The sequence below is a fragment of the Ambystoma mexicanum genome, chromosome 7q (assembly GCF_040938575.1).
Source record: "Ambystoma mexicanum isolate Mex_15411 chromosome 7q, UKY_AmexF1_1, whole genome shotgun sequence".
Taxonomy (NCBI): Eukaryota; Metazoa; Chordata; class Amphibia; order Caudata; family Ambystomatidae; genus Ambystoma; species Ambystoma mexicanum.
Window position 1 is genome coordinate 695117128 of NC_090941.1, and position 17654 is coordinate 695134781.

Genomic DNA, 17654 nt, shown 5'->3' on the forward strand with positions numbered 1-17654 from the left:
TAAAGCATTGTTGCGACAAGACAGCATTGGTAAACCAGTGATGCCTATAGCTTTATTAAGGGTGGCGCTTGAACAGCTACACTACCCAGCACATACAACACACCGGAGAATCTTGCTGAGGATTGGTTCATACTGAACCTAATGGAGCATGTTGCATTTTTTATGGTTAATGGTATTGTTTGCCAACAATTCACGGCTGGGCATACACTGCGCATAGTAAGAGGAGTCATTCTAAGACCTAATGGCCCTTTCCTACACTTGCATATCGACTAAGTCTATAATAATCAAAAATAATCAGGATGTGAGATCCTACACAAAAGCAAGCTACGGTTCTGAACAAAAGAGTTTATTTCAGAAAACCACAAGTGTTATTGTTCAATTAGTTTATATAACTTTCGATAAGCACGAAAGGCTCAAAAAGAACGGACAAGAGTGATTGAGTTTGGTGGAAATACAGATTAAGTATTAACCTCTTTTGTGTTGAGGTACAGAGTTCCACCTAAGCGCACAGTGGTATACAACAGTTATAAGAACATATATTTATACAGTAGTGCACCCGTGACATAGTGTGGTCCAGGGCATCGTAAACACGGGGTGTACACAACATAATCTACAAGACATACACGAAAAAGGGTATTTGCAGTTGTGTCACTGGGGATCGACACAGGTGTGTTTCGGCCAGGAAAGCAGAATTGTTGCCTGGATGGTGTTGACCTTCTTCAGGATCAGCACCATATGTGTTCTAGTCTGTTTTGACTGCGAATAGAGAAGGATTTGTGAGGATCTCAGGGTCTAATTGTGTTATTTATTGTTTCATAATTTAGGCCTAGTATTGCCATGTCGAAGAACAGCTTACCTGCTGCTGTCGTAGCAGTGGTGATGCTGTACAGAACCATCCATGGATTAGTGCTGGATGGTTGGTGCAAGACTGCAGTAGGGGGAGCCGTGGGTTCCTGAGGTATCGATTTCGTCAGGATCCTATTGCCTAGAGGAGGGCCTAGAAAGGTCCCTCGTCGGTAAAAAAGCAAAGATGGAAGTGAGTTTTAAGCATCGATACAAACGTCTAGAACTAGGGTGAGGGTGTCCCTGGTCTAGTAAACACTGTAGGACGTTTGTGTAATGGTGAATGCCATACGTGCATAAACGCTCCATGGCGTGTGGGCAACGTGGTGTCAACTGTTGCCTTAAGTGATCTAGGGCGTGAAGGGTATTACTGCCCCATTGTGTGAGGACAAGTTGGTTTTAAAAAAGCGCAAAAATAGTGCCTTTGTTGGAAAATGCAGAAGTGCGTCCGAACTAGTGGTGCGTCTGTGTTCCTCTGATGGATCGCAGTGCGCTGGAAGGGCCGAATAGCAACATGTGGTTGCTGTGTATTTTATATACAAAATGGTAATGTGGACCCAAACCGAGAAGGAGGTGGTTCCGCTATCAGAGACTTCCCGTGAGTGAGTAAATGGATTAGAAGAGAGGGCAAAGCCTCTGGAGGCGTGACAGCTGGATTTGTGCGCTTACTGCGAGCCGTGAGAGCAACGTGCGTCGTCAGGGGATCTGCTGCTGTAATGGTAGCTGTAACATCCAAATGAAACCAGCTTGGCTAATAAGCTAGTCCCAGTGTGGTGCCTGGGCCAATGGGATGCTTGAACCAATGGGAGTAGTCTGAGCCATTCCGCAAATGGAAAACGGTCTTGGTGGAGGACTGAAACTACTAGAAATGCTAAAGATGCTGGGACATGTAGTGCCTGGTCTAGTGGAGGCGCTGAGGAGCACTGAGGGCGATCTTGGTGACGGACGGGAACTAGTGAGAGGCGCTATGGATACTGGGACATGTGGTGCCTAATCATGTGGTACGGCAAAGCGAGAGTCAATGATGTTGAACACATATCAAGTACTCGACGCAGCATGTGGCCACAGTCCTATTCAGTGATTAAAAACAGTCCAAATGGGTTCATACAGTTTAGTGACATGCGTGTTCTCAGTCCAAACACCTAGCCTTTGGGTAAAATTTTGAGGTTCAAACGAACAATATATGGCATTATTGTGTGCAGTAGGTACTACGTCTCTGGGTCCGCCTCGTGCTCGTGGGTGGGGATTAGACCCAAAAATGTCTCCACTCTACGGTTATGTTGAGGCCGTGGCGGACTGTGTCTAGTCTGTGGACCCACTTTTGTTCCAGTTTTGTGAGGACCAGGTCTATGTTGCCTCTGCGTTTCTGTGGCTGTAGTTGTTGCAGCACAGTCCAGGTGAATTGTTCATGCGTATGGCCTTTTTTGTTGAAGTGCTCGACCAGGGGTTTATCCTGTACTTTATTCTTAATGCAGGATCTATGCTCGTTGATCCTCTGTTTAACAGGTCTGATGGTCTTTCCGATGTATATCATGTCGCATGGGCATTTGATGACGTAGATGACATATCTACTTTTGCAGTTTGTGTGGTTCATCATGTTCCATGTGAAATCTGTGTAGGTGAAAGTCTTGCTGTTGTTCGTGTGGCGGCAAGCCACACAGTGTCCGCAGCTGTAGTGTCCCACGACTGGTGGCAGGTTCCATAATGTCGCTGGTGTTTTAGAGGGTTCCAAAAAAGTATGGACCAAAGTGTCCCTTAGATTTTTGTTCTTTCTGAACGCGAATAGTGGTTTCTTTGCCAGACTTCCTTCATTTTTGATGAGGTGCCAGTGTTTCCTGATGGTGGTTTTTATGAGGTTGCTTACTGGGTTAAAAGTTGTGATGCAGACAGCCCTGTCTACGGGATCCTTGGTTTTGTTGGTGAGACAGATGGAACGGTCTGTGTTTGCTGCTCTTTTTCTGGCCATTTTTATAGATTTTTTCGGATAGCCTCTTTGTCCTAGGCGAGTTTGTAGTTGTTTGGCGTGTAGGTTGAATTTTTCTTTGTCCGTGCAGTTTCTACGGATGCGCAGGAATTGTCCGTACGGGAGATTGTACTTCAAACCCTGTGGATGATAGCTCGAGAAATGGAGGAGACTGTTTCTATCCGTTGGTTTCCTAAATAATTCAGTTTTTAGTAGGTTCCCAGAACGGTAGATGTGAAGGTCTAGGAAATTTATGGACTGGAAATCCCACTCTATGGTGAACTTGATGTGGGTGTTTTGCAGATTGAGCCAATGGTGGAAGTTCAGGAGTGATTCTTTGATGCCTTCCCATATGACAAGTACGTTGTCAATGTATCTGCGCCATACCTTTATATTAACACTGTAGGAGTTGTTGTCTCGGTAGATGTGGTCGTCTTCATACTGGGCCACATACAGGTTGGCCACATCTGGAGCAAAAGTGGAACCCATGCTGACACCTTTGATCTGTTGGTATAGTTGTTTGCCAAACAGGAAGAAGTTCTCCCCCATGGCTATGCAGATACATTCCAAGATGAAGTTGGTTGGGGTAGTGGTCACATCTCTCCTTCTGTCGGGGCAGGTGGCGAGAGCTTGTAATCCTTCTCGCTGTGAATGGAGGTGTATAACGCCTCCACATCCATGGTGACTAGGATGGAGTTAGTGGTCAAAGTGACAGTATCTAGGATCTTGATGGTCTCAGTGCAATCCTTGATGTAGGATTGCATTTTGCTCACAAAAGATTTCAAGAAATGATCCGTCTATAATGACAAGGGTTCCAGTAGCGAGTCGCAGGCCGAGACAATGGGTCTGCCAGGTGGTTTATTGGCGTGTTTGTGTATCTTAGGCAGAATGTAGAATGCTGGACTCCGGGGGTGCATTTTATTGAGGAAAGTGCGTTCTTCCGTGCAGATCCAGCCCTCATCCTCAGCGTGTCTCGCGAGATTGCTGATTTCCTCTAGTAGACGTTGCATGGGGTCCCCGTTCAGTTTTTTGTATGGCATGGTGTCATCTAGGAGGCGCTGGCATTCTTTGTTGTAGTCTTCAGTGTTCATAATGACGATGCCGCCGCCTTTGTCGGCTGGTTTGATGGTTACGTTTTTATCCGAGTTCAGGTTTTTGAGAGATTGTCTTTCATCTTTGTTTAGGTTATCTTGATAATAGTTCTTCTGTTCCAGTCCGCTTTTGATAGTTTTCATAACTATTTTCTCAAAGGTTTCAAACTCCCCTGGAATTGCGTGGGGAGGAGGATTAAAGTTTGACTTGGGTATTAGGCCCGTCGCGTTCTCTGATGTTTCTGTGGGTTCTTGGTTGATGGTGTCTTCCGAGTTCTGTTTTTCAGGTAGGTAAATTTCAAAAAAGTGTTTCAATCTCAGGGTCCGAAAAAATCTTCTGAGTTCGGCCTCTTTTTGGAATGGGTCTGCCCTTGTGGCTGGCACAAAGGATAGTCCTCTTTCTAGGAGGCTCTGTTCAGATGGAGTCAGTGTTCTGGTGGATAGATTAAAAATGGGGATGGAGTTTATGGTTGATTAGAGTACCATTGGCATGTCCTCATGTGCTGGCCCGTTTGTTGTGGGCGTTTCTTCGGTCTGCCCCATTGTCCCCCCCTCTGAAAAAAAGGATGGGGAGTAGGTGGTCCGCCCCCTCTGTTGCTGTTTGATGTACTTGAGGGGCTTCCGCTGGAGGATCCTGAGCTTCCGGAAAAATTGATGACACGGTTGCGTCTGTTATAGTTTGTTTGTTGTTGCTGTTGTAGGTCGCTGTAGTATGTCTCTTTGAGATACGGGTATGTTTTTTGTTCGGCATAATTGGTGAGATCTTTTCTCAATTTTTGTACTTTGCGATCCACTGTGATTTGTCTAAATTTCACTATTTCCTCTTCCAGTTTTTTTAGTTTTTTTTTTGTGTCCTGTATGGTCGTGAATCTTTTCTCCAGAGTGGTCAAAGTTTTTTTGCACTCCTTTTGGGCAGTGTCGATGATAAGAATATTCCAGTCTCAGCTGCATTTGTTTCCAACCCCAATGAAGTTTATCTTAAACTTGGTGTTATCCGTGAAAACCCGGGGAATATTTTTTACCTGAAGTCCTTCTGGTATTAATCCGGCCTTCAGGTATTCAAGTATGAAAGTTACATGCATCGTCTGAGTAGGACACAATGTTAACTTTGTCCATATTGTAGGAGAGTAGGGATAGAATATATACTCTCAGGGAATGGATAGCCGTACAACCACAGGTTGTGCTTAAATCAAGTAAAAATAAGGGTGCCTGGCGGAGTCCTGATCTACCCAGAGGGGTACGTATATAATAATCAAAAATAATCAGGATGTGAGATCCTACACAAAAACAAGCTACGGTTCTGAACAAAAGAGTTTATTTCAGAAAACCACAAGTGTTATTGTTCAATTAGTTTACATAGCTTTCGATAAGCACGAAAGGCTCAAAAAGAACTGACAAGAGTGATTGAGTTTGGTGGAAATACAGATTGAGTATTAACCTCTTTTGTGTTGAGGTACAGAGTTTCACCTAAGGGCACAGTGGTAGACAACAGTTAGAAGAACATATATTTATACAGCAGTGCACCCGGGACATAGGGTGGTCCAGGGCATCGTAAACACGGGGTGTACACAACATAATCTACAAGACATACACGAAAAAGAGTATTTGCCGTTGTGTCACTGGGGATCGACACAGGTGTGTTTTGGCCAGGAAGGCAGAATTGTTGCCTGGATGGTGTTGGCCTTCTTCAGGATGAGCACCAAATGTGGTGTAGTCCATTTTGTCTGTGAATAGAGAAGGATTTGTGAGGATCTCAGGGTCTAATTGTGTTATTTATTGTTTCATAATTGAGGCCTAGGATTGCCATGTCGAAGGACAGCTTACCTGCTGCTGTGGTAGCAGTGGTGATGCTGTACAGAACCATCCAAGGATTAGTGCTGGATGGTTGGTGCGAGACTGCACTAGGGGCAGCATGGGTTCCTGAGGTATCGATTTGGTCAGGATCCTATTGGCTAGATGCGTGCCTAGAAAGGTCCCTCGTCTGTAAAAAAGCAATGATGGAAGTGAGTTTTAAGCGTCGATACAAACGTCTAGAACTAGGGTGAGGGTGTCCCTGGTCTAGTAAACACTGTAGGAGGTTTGTGTAATGGTGAATGCCATACCTGCATAAACGCTTCAGGGCATGTGGGCAATGTGGTGTCAACTGTTGCCTTAAGTGATCTAGGGAGTGAAGGGTATTATCGCCCCATTGTGTGAGGACAAGTTGGTTTTAAAAAAGCACAAAAATAGTGCCTATGTTGGAAAATGCAGAAGTGCGTCCGAACTAGTGGTGCGTCTGTGTTCCTCTGATGGATCGCAGTGTGGTGGAAGGGCCGAATAGCAACATGTGGTTGATGTGTATTTTATATACAAAATGGTAATGTGGACCCAAACGGAGAAGGAGGTGGTTCCGCTATCAGAGACTTCCCGTGAGTGAGTAAACGGATTAGAAGAGAGGGCAAAGCCTCTGGAGGTGTGACAGCTGGATTTGTGTGCTTACCGCGAGCCATGAGAGCAACGTGCGTCGTCAGGGGATCTGCTGCTGTAATGGTAGCTTTAACATCCAAATGAAACCAGCTTGGCTAATAAGCTAGTCCCAGTGTGGTGCCTGGGCCAATGGCATGGGTGCGAGAGGTGCTTGGACCAATGGGAGTAGTCTGAGCCGTTCCGCGAATGGAAAATGGTCTCGGTTGAGGACTGAAACTACTAGAAATGCTAAAGACGCTGGGACATGTAGTGCCTGGTCTAGTGGAGGCGCTGAGGAGCACTGAGGGCATTCTTGGTGACGGACGGGAACTAGTGAGAGGTGCTATGGATACTGGGACATGTGGTGCCTAATCATGTGGTATGGCAAAGCGAGAGTCAATGATGTTGAACACATATCAAGTACTCGACACAGCATGTGGCCACAGTTCTATTCAGTGATTAAAAACAGTCCAAATGGGTTCATACAGTTTAGTGACATGCATGTTCTCAGTCCAAACACCTAGCCTTTGGGTAAAATTTGAGGGTCAAACGAAAAATATATGGCATTATTGTGTGGAGTAGGTACTACGTCTCTGGGTTCGCCTCGTGCTCGTGGGTGGGGTTTAGACCCAAAAATGTTTCCACTCTACGGTTATGTTGAGGCCTTGGCGGACTGTGTCTACTCTGTGGACCCACTTTTGTTCCAGTTTTGTGAGGGCCAGGTCTATGTTGCCTCTGTGTTTCTGTGGCTGTAGTTGTTGCAGAACAGTCCAGGTGAATTGTTCATGCATATGGCCTTCTTTGTTGAAGTGCTCGGCCAGAGGTTTATCCTGTACTTTATTGTTAATGCAAGATTACCATTACACAAACGTCCTACAGTGTTTACAAGACCAGGGACACCCTCACCCTAGTTCTAGACGTTTGTATCGACGCTTAAAACTCACTTCAATCATTGCTTTTTTACAGAAGAGGGACCTTTCTAGGCCCTCCTCTAGCCAATAGGATCCTGACCAAATTGATACCTCAGAAACCAACGGCTCCCCCTAGTGCAGTCTCGCACCAACCATCCAGCACTAATCCTTGGATGGTTCTGTACAGCATCACCACTGCTACCACAGCAGCAGCTAAGCTGTCCTTCGACATGGCAATACTAGGCCTCAATTATGAAACAATAAATAACACAATTAGACCCTGAAATCCTCACAATTCCTTCTCTATTCGCAGACAAAACGGACTACACCACATTTGGTGCTCATCCTGAAGAAGGCCAACACCATCCAGGCAACAATTCTGCCTTCCTGGCCAAAACACACCTGTGTCGATCCCCAGTGACACAACTGCAAATACCCTTTTTCGTGTATGTCTTGTAGATTATGTTGTGTACACCCCGTGTTTACGATGCCCTGGACCACCCTATGTCCCGGGTACACTATTGTATAAATATATGTTCTTCTAACGGTTGTATACTACTGTGCCCTTAGGTGGAACTCTGTACCTCAACAGAAAAGAGGTTAATACTCAATCTGTATTTCCAGCAAACTCAATCACTCTTGTCCGTTCTTTTTTAGCCTCTCGTGCTTATCGAAAGCTATGTAAACTAATTGAACAATAACACGTGTGGTTTTCTGAAATAAACTCTTTTGTTCAGAACCGTAGCTTGCTTTTGTGTAGGATCTCACAACTTGATTATTTTTTGATTATATATATACGTACCCCCCTGGGTAGATCAGGACTCTAACAGGTGCCCTTATTTTTACTTGATATCGACTAAGTCGACATGATACAAGTATGTAATGGATCCAGATACCTACTTGTTGTAGTGTGTCCTTGTTCTAGATGGATAGAGGCGAGTCCATGCACACACCCAGACTCTACTTGTGCAGCTAAGTTCTTAGTACGAGAGGTGTTTCCTAGATGGGGAGTGTGCGAGGTAATGAGATCCGAAAATTGACCTCACTTTGTGAATACAGTTTTTGATCAGATCAGCTTGTTGCTTGGTATAAAGCACACGTTTTCTTCGGCTTATCATCTGCAAGGAAATGGAATCTGTGAAAAGCTCAATGGCTTGTTAAAGGAAAGAATAGCCAAGTTGAAGCTTACTTGAAAAAAGTGTGGTTGCATTGCCTACTACTGGCATTATGTGCATTAAGGAACCAACCAGGTTCTGACCACCATCTTACACCGCATGTAATCATAACGGGAAGGCAAATGAGAACACCTTTAATGCATCCATCCTGAGTTAAAAGTGATGCTCAGTCAAAGTCAGAAATGTTAGGGCTTGAATTGCAAAACTATTTGAACTGTATGACTTCCAGTTTTTTTGTAATTTCAGGACAGTTGCAGAGATGAGGGTGTAAGGCCGGACAGAACACAGAAGGAGATGCTTCAACAACCCAACATGAGGAATTTCAACTTCCAAAATTTTACCGAGGAGATACGGCCCTAGTCGGTAACCACACAAGAAAAAAGTGGGACAACCCCACATTCAACGGTCCTTTTGTCGTTGAGGATGTAACGCCATCCGCTGTCAAATTGCAGGGTAGGCGCGCTTCGATCTTCCTGGGGGACATCAAGATCTACTCTGGAGAAACCCCTCTGCCTACACCCCTCCGCGAAGAAGCAACAGTCATCAGGGAAGAACCACTGCACGTGCAGACGAGATCTATGATGAGGAAGAAGGACGCATAACCTGACAAGTGGAAAGAAAGAACCCTTTAGTTGGACTGTGGCTTGAATTTGGACATTCTCTTTTGAGCTATAAAGAAAAGGGTAAAAGGGACACATTCAAACACTCTGTGAATCCTAGTTGAAGAGTAAATGAAGATCTACATTCTTAAAAAGCCAGAGTAGTTTATTGACTTTGGACTGAGGCATGTTTAAGCCTTGATAGAACAAGAATATGCCAGATTCTGATCATGGACACATCAATTGGAAGAGGGTGCAGTACCCCAATTCCTTCTACACTGAGTTCTTGTTTGGTTCTACTCATGATGTTACCCAGTGATGACCTTTGTAGGCTCATACTAACATTTTGAGTTGGTGTTACGCTCATATCCTATGCTGGTGGGGAGAACTTGACACATTCCAGCTTATTTTTAAAATCATGACAATGAAAAGCTCAAAAGAAGATTGCCCATAATCATCACTGAAGAATTTTTGAAGTTGCCGGAGTACAGTGAGGAAAACACAAATGCCCTTATCAATTGACACAGCACATAGACTGGTCAGTGTGGTGTTCTTTCGTCTAATTGAAGAATACCCACAATTCGTTGGAAGACACACGGATGTGGTAAACTTTCTGAGGGATCCAAGAAACAATGCAAACTTGAATGTAATCCTGGAAGGAATTATAATCCAGGTGGCAATCAATTCTGAAAGAAATCACAGAGCAGTGTAGAAACGTTTCTCCGAGGGACAGATCAAGTAAGAAAGTAAAAGACAAAACTTTTGTTCATGCTGACAGGGAAGCAACATGTCATCTGAACTGAAGCAGATTCGAGGTATTGATTGGCAACTGATAAATGAAGCAGATTTCCTTGAGGCTCGCAGGGGGCATTGTTCTTCACGATAAAGAAACATTTGCATCTCGACTGGTGAAAAAATGTGTTCCAGAGAGAGGAAGTCGTTTCCTAACGCATCCAGAAAGCAGAAAGCTGATAGAGGATGAATGCTTCAAAAAGCAATCCAAAAAATGCTGAACCATTAAAGTTTGTTTTTCCTTCCTTAGCATCAAATGATCGAGATGGGGAGCCTTAATAGTAAAATTGTGTTGCCCCATGAAAATAGACGCACACGTTGTCCAAGAAGTAGATGCTGCAAACTTACATATCACTGCATCATCTACACATGTGTTATATTCGTACTCATATTGCTTTCACTGACAGTGAGAACTGCATTTTATATAGGAGCACATGATGCAAATACTCCGGTATATGTTTCTGAGCAGAAGGAAAAAAATGAGCGTGGCAACTACAAGGCAGCCTAGACCCTACATACTTATTCCTGTCCCAAGAACAAATAGGAAGATACCTGAGCTTGAACATGGATGTTGTTAGTAATAAATCACTCACAGCACTTGTTTCAGAAACTGCTTTTAAACACCAGAGACAGGGTACGCAAATCAGACAAGGTAAGTGGTTGACAAAGGTTGAACCTACACTGATGATGCATGCAGAAACACCTGGTCCAGTGAGAAGAAGCCCAAGCACAAGTCCCACAGAGAAATCACATGCAGAGATTATAGCAGAATCTTTATCGCCATTTTTAGCTGCTGCTAGAAAAAGACAGATGAATGAAGAAAGACTTGCTGAACTTTCATCTACGCAGGGAACCCGGATGGATGTTCCTGCAAATACTCCAGCCAGAAGAAGCTATGTTGATGCATTTAGAAATGTAGTGATAGAAACCTACATGAAGAGTTTGGGAACCTAAAGAAGCACCCAAGAAGATAATTAGAAACGGAATGATTATCTGGACAGCACAGCACACTTGGGAAACAACATATGGTACCAACACATCAAAGAAGTTGGAAGGACGTCAGATGAAGAATGCTTCGTATGTGCACTCCTACCATACAGCATGGGGAAGTCAAAGATCTTCATAGCTATTGAAATAGATGTCCTAACTGTACACTGTATAGTGCACTTAGCGTCCTCTAGTACCAGAGGCCAGTTCATGGGTCGAACAGCCTCTCTCAAATGGGCAACAGAAGGAACAGATCCAAATGTAGATGACTATGTTCTAGACATAAAGACAAGAAACAATGCTAAGACAAAGAACATTGTGATCAGATATGAGAAGCCTGGAGTAAAAGGAACCAGAATTAGAAGAGAATTGAATTAAAAACAGAAAGTTCCAGGACAATCCACAGAAGACATCTGCAGATGGACAAACAGAGGACAGATGCAGATTTGGGGAACTGTCCTATCACCAGATGCCTGGGAAGACGGAGTAGTAATTTGCAAAGACTGGGTAATAATGGGTCACTACTAACCAATAATCGAGAATGCACAAATGTTGTGTAAACATTATGGACAAAACTTGCTAAACTACTGACATGGTTCGAAGAAAGAGGAGGACTCCTGCAGATAGTACCAATGGAAAGTTCTAAATTATGCATCAGAAACAATGGTACAAGAAAAATGGAGGAGAATCAGAACTGTGAACGAATCTTCGATGCACCAGGAATGAATATCGGAACAGCAGTAATTATGGATCAGTATTGGGCTTGTGGATCCAAGGCCTACCTAAGACTGCCTAAAGATTGGGGAGGAATCTGCACACTGGTGAATGTCCATGTTCCTGCGTTGGTGATGCCTAAAAGTAACCTGAACATTGATAGTTTCACGAAAGCAGATGCACATCTGAGGAAGAAGGGATCTGTGGAGCTGATAAAACAAATAAAGAGAGAGAACTACTTTTGGGTGAAATCAATAGAAGCTTTTGACTCTATTGCGTATGAACATAGACTGCTCAGCCAGACTTCTTCAGTGTTCACGTTGATCTTCATGCCAAAGGATCCAGGTTGGAGCAATTACCAAGTGGCTTCAGATCACCAGATGGGAATTGCTATGGACGATTAATACTACCATAAAGGGATTCAATGCCATCAGAGAAGAATTGAGAGCTGTAAGATCGATGACCCTCCAGAACAGATATGTCCTAGACATGATTACAGCTATGGATGGAGGAGTTTGTGCCAAAATCAGAGAAACATGTTGCACATTTATACTTTCTCATGATGACGAGAATGGAACATTGACGGAGGCCATAGATATGCAGATGAAACTCCAGGGCCAGATGATAGAAGAGGTTGAAGATATTGCAGATGACAGCTGGTTTGGATCACTCTTCTCATGGGTTCCACAATGGATGGCAGATATGCTCAAATTTCTTGGAGCTTTGTTACTAGATGTATGTGGGAAGATGGATCGATTGCAGTCCAAGTGGACAGTGCATGCTCATGACATGGATCAAGGATGAGTATGTGAAATCAGCTGGATGCTTGAAGGGAGTCATACAGATATGGATACTTAAGAAGCATTTCTTCAGACCAAGATCTCTGGATGTGGAAGGTAATGTGAGAGTGGTTGATAAATCGCCCAGAGGGGGGAGTGTAGAGGAGGAGCCAAGTACCCCCACTCCAACTGCCCCACCTACATTACCTGAAACGTATGAACCAAAGTATGTGACATATACTGAACAGTTAAACCAGCAAAGAGAACGGCATGGGCTCTGTGCAGTACCCATAAGAATACCTTTACCTAAGAGAATATGGGAGGTAAAGTACCCATTGAAGAAACCATAACTGCATACAAGACAATATGATGGGCATTTGAACCAGATTCCTGAAGAAGCAAAGAAACTAAATGACAAGGATGAATGGTGACGTCATACAGAGTTGAATCAACACCCTTATAGAAAGATAACCAGACCAGAGAGGCAGACGATTTATAAAGAACAAAGAAGTACCAAGGATAAGTGACATCTTGGGATCAAGATGAAAAGGCTTACGCCACAGACCTGATGAAGGTACTTAGATATTTTAAACATGTACAGATTCAATAAAACACAAGCATAAAAGCAATCATGAAGCAAGCCACATGCTTTTAAATAGATCAGACCGCGGCAAGCGCCAACATATACATAAATACTGCAATGGATACATATGGGTAAATAAAGAATAAATGTTTCTACGTATAAAAGCAGTACTGAACAAGCAAGAAGGCCTAATTTCAGTGTTGCAGTTGAGAACAGCCATTGAATTAAACAGAGTAAAAGTGCAGCTAACATGTTCACCGAGCCAAGAAAGCCAAAGTCTTATCAAACTGGAGTTGGCGGGAGGTCTCCTCGGCTCCCGCGACCGCAGCAAATATCCTGATAAAATCGCCTGAAATTCGACGACATAACAGCTGATAACAACCCTGTAGGGTGTCGGATACCCTTGGGCACAAACGAGGTGTAGAGCAGAAGAAACCACAGCCGATTCCAAGAGATACACCACAAGAAGTTTCGAGGCGATCGACATCCAGCTTCCAAAATGGCCGCCGGCACGCACGGACGAACGACCTGAAGTGAGTCCGTGCTGCATCGGAATCCAGCCTGCTACTGATCCACAGTAGAAACCAGAGGAAGAGAGCGGTCTCGGTGGGGCGGTGTCCCTCCCAATGGGCGGACTACAGCGGACCAGTGCGGAGATGAGAGCGGGGTGCGTATCCACCTGCGTGGGACGCTGCGACCCCCGCCGACGGCACTGCTACTTGAGAACGAGGGGCGCACTTCCCGTGCAAACCTGTGAGCCACGGACGGGGAAGAGGTGCCAGAGCAGCTGGGAGGCGTGGGTGAGTGTGTCCCCCCGAGCTCTGCTTCAGGAGGCGACGGCGTGCAAGACAGGCCAAGCATGCAGCCCCATACTCAGCTAGTGATAGCGGTACCATGGGGAAAGACAAGTCAAGGAAACTTCCCACACAAAGCAGGATGGATCAGTATACCATCCAACCACCCCATGCGTCAGACCTCCATCCGCAATCCGTGGACGAGATGGAAACGGACCCGGGAATTTCATTGAAGGACATTATGGCTGCGATAGCCGATTCCCGCACATCAAGCAGAAAATGGACGGGATAAGCATGGATGTATCCCTCCTCCGACATGATCTTCAAAAACTAACAGCACGCACCGGGGAAGCGGAACATCGCATATCCAACACAGAGGATAGAATGCAAACATGCAACAGCAGCTCTAAAATGTAACAACCAAACTGAAGATACTGGAGGACAGAATTGAAGTTGGAGAGGGCAGATCAAGGCGTGACAACGTGCGTATACTCGGTATCCCCGAGTGGACAAGCTACAGCAGACGTCCAATCCATACTTCGAGCTCAACACACAGACGGCAATGAACCCAGGAACACTATGGGAGGCGTACAAGACAGTGTTAAGAGGTGAACTGATATCGTGGCGACTATGAAAAAAAGACAGCACTGGAGCAAGACTCTTGAAGCCGAACAACAGGTCAAGCAGGCAGAGGAGAGGCACATAATTGAGGACACACCGTCCTCGAATCGGACGTTGCTACTAGCACAGAAAAGGCTGCAAAACATAGCGATGGACAATGCAAAAATAGAGCATACTGCAATGCGGGCAAGAATTTATGAAACAGGTGACAATGCTGGCAAGATGCTGGCTTGGCTGGAAAGGAAGGAGAAGGGACGCAGTCATTTCCGAAGGCTCGAGACAGGAGGGCCGAATGCAGGGGTGACAGATCAGGAAATAAGCCAAGGCTTCGCGGAATATTACGCTGAGCTGTACAGAAAACCCACGACACAGATGAACGTCACGATCATGGACCAAATTGACATCCCCACCTTAACGGAGACGCAACTGCAACTGCTGGAGAGGGAGATCACAGAAGAGGAGATCCTAAGGGCCATGTCCGGCCTCCAAACCGGTAAATCCCCAGGACCTAACGGCTTCCCGGTTGAGCTATGGCGAAAGGTGGGGACCAATGTGGTGGCCCCCCAACTACTCCAGATGTATCAACATGCGCTAGAAGAGGGAATCCTCCCACCAGATCTGTGAGAAGCAACAATAATAGTGATACCCAAGCCGGACAAGCCCCCGGAAAGATGTAGTTCATGCAGGCCCATTTCACTCATCAATAGCGAAACTAAAATTCTGGCGAAATTACTTGCCGACCGGCTGCAACAGGTTATTCCCACCTTGATAGATCCAGACCAGTGCGGCTTCATGCCACATAGATCAACACGTATGAACCTCCACAGGCTATATTCGGCCCTGAAAAGGGCCAACAGCATACAGGGCCCGCTAGCCCTGCTAGCAATTGACTTCGAAAAGGCCTTCCATTCGGTGAGATGGGAGGCCATCTGGAACATAATGCACTGCATGGGCTTCGGTGAGAAGTTTATGAAGTGGGTGCGCCTGTTGTACGAATTCCCGGTGTCCAGGACCAGAGTTAATGGCTGGCGTTCAGACCTCTTCAACCTGGGGAAGGGCACAAGACAGGGCTGCCCGTTGTCGTCCATGATTTTTGCAATCGCCATCGAACCACTGGCAATCCTCTTGCGAAACACGCCAACCTGGGAAGGCTTCTGATGGTCTGAGACCTTGGAAGACAGAACATCTCTCTATGCGGATGACCTTCTCATATATCTGAAAGACCCGAGCAATTCCTGCCCCAGTGTCATGCACCTGTTAGAGCAATATGAGGCATTCAGCGGATTACGAGTGAACTGGTCCAAATCCATCCTCTTCCCTTTAGGGGACACCTCAATGGCAAACTTAGCGGCTGATCCTTATCAGATCGAAAGGGAACAGTTCAAGTATCTGGGGATACGTATCACAAAGCATCTGACTGAATACACAACCCTGAATCTCCCCCCCCCTTATAACAAGATTTGCAGAAGATACTCGCCATTGGATCTCCTTGCCACTAACGCTGATGGGCAGAGCGGCCCTGTTCAAAATGATAGCCCTTCCTAAATTCTTATATATCCTGCAAAATGTGCCATTATACATTCACCAGCGAGAATTCCACAAAATTGAGTGCACCCTTCGGAAGTTACTGTGGGGTGGGGGGACACCCACGAATTGCTCTCGCCACGCTCCAAAGGTCTATCTGGGAAGGAGGGATTGGACTGCCCAGGATACAGTCATATTACTGGGCCAGCCAGATGGCAGTAGTAAATGATATGCTCCACGGAGACGGAAGCCTCCCACATATCAAAGGTCTTATCTGAAATGCCACGACCACGCCTCTAGAGCATCTGAATGGAGGCCTGAACCGCACACCACAAACGGATATGGCAACGCATATAGTGAGAATATGGAAGGAAACACATCGGTACTTAGGATGGGGCGGGAAGCTAACGCTGGCACAACCCCTATGGAACAACTGCAACCTTCCCGAAATACGAAAGCTGCCCAGATGGCCTGAATGGGTCCAGCGAGGAATCGCCAGTATAGGATATGTGGTTCACGAGGACAACCTGGTACCATTCGAGACATTGCATGCAAAGTTCTCCCTCCCAGACACAGAACGGTACCACTACATGCAGCTGAAACACGCTTGGACGACCCATAGACACATAACACAAGACATGCCGGAAAGCTCCCCATTAGAGAGAAACATAGTTTTGGACCGGGTGGACCGGAAAGTCACCTCTACCATGTACAATGTGATAACATCCTTTGCGACACCGGAACTAACCAGCTTGAAGGCAAAGTGGGAACGGGATGTGGGTCCCCTTCAACCGGAGGACTGGGTAGAGGCCCTGATGTACCTGCGAGAAACGACCATTTCCTCAAGGCTTAGACTGATCCAACTGAAGATCCTGCACCGCACCTATTACCCGAGAGTGGCTCTCTTCCGCTGGGGCAAATCCTCGGATGCACGATGCCTACGCTGCAAAAGTGAAGAAGGTACCTTTTTCCATATTTTGTGGGAATGTAGTAAGATACAGCAGCTCGGGCAGAAATGCTGTGATAAACTGTCTAGCGTTATGGGTAAAGAGATACAGAGATGCCCAAAACTCCTTCTCCTGGGGATCTCCAGTGACACTGACGTTTCCCGTTATGAGAAATTGTTCTGGTCGACTGCGATGGCAGTTCTCAGGCGGAACATTGCACAACTGTGGGGATCGGAACGTACGCCAAGCTTTGAACAGTGAGTTTCGGATGTGGACATATGCTCTATAATGGAACATAGAGTGTACGAGGCGAGGGGTTGCCCACAAAAAGCAGACAAAATATGGAGAAGATGGGAAGAGGCTAGCTAAAGGACAAGGGTGGCTCCACAGACTCTGTGACTGAGAGATGCCCCGGGAGAGCGGGGGTAATGCCTCTGCCATGAATAGCCTATGCCACAAGGTCATCTGATGTCCAGTTGACGGTCTGTCGGACCATGGTCCCGGAAGTTGAGTTTTTGAATGTTTTTGGTTTCTTGATTGTCTCTCTCTCCACATCCTATCACATGTACCTGGAAATGTAGATATTGCATATGTTCCTCTCCCTTCCAGTCCACCCCGTCCCTTCCCTTCCGCTGCTGCCCCAAATGTTTCCCCTCCTTTCCCACGTCCCTACCCTGTATTGCAGAGAGATAAGTGTAATGTTGTTTTATGTTTCAAATCAATAAAATCTTTGATCAAAAAAAAAAACTGGAGTAGGCGGACATTGGATAAAATTAACGTGAAAGAACAGAAGCTACTGTTCAGAGAGGTCAAGAAAAAACAAGAGACGTCAGAGGACTATTGAAAATAAAATCAAATACACGCTAAGGCTAAATTTCATGGTGTC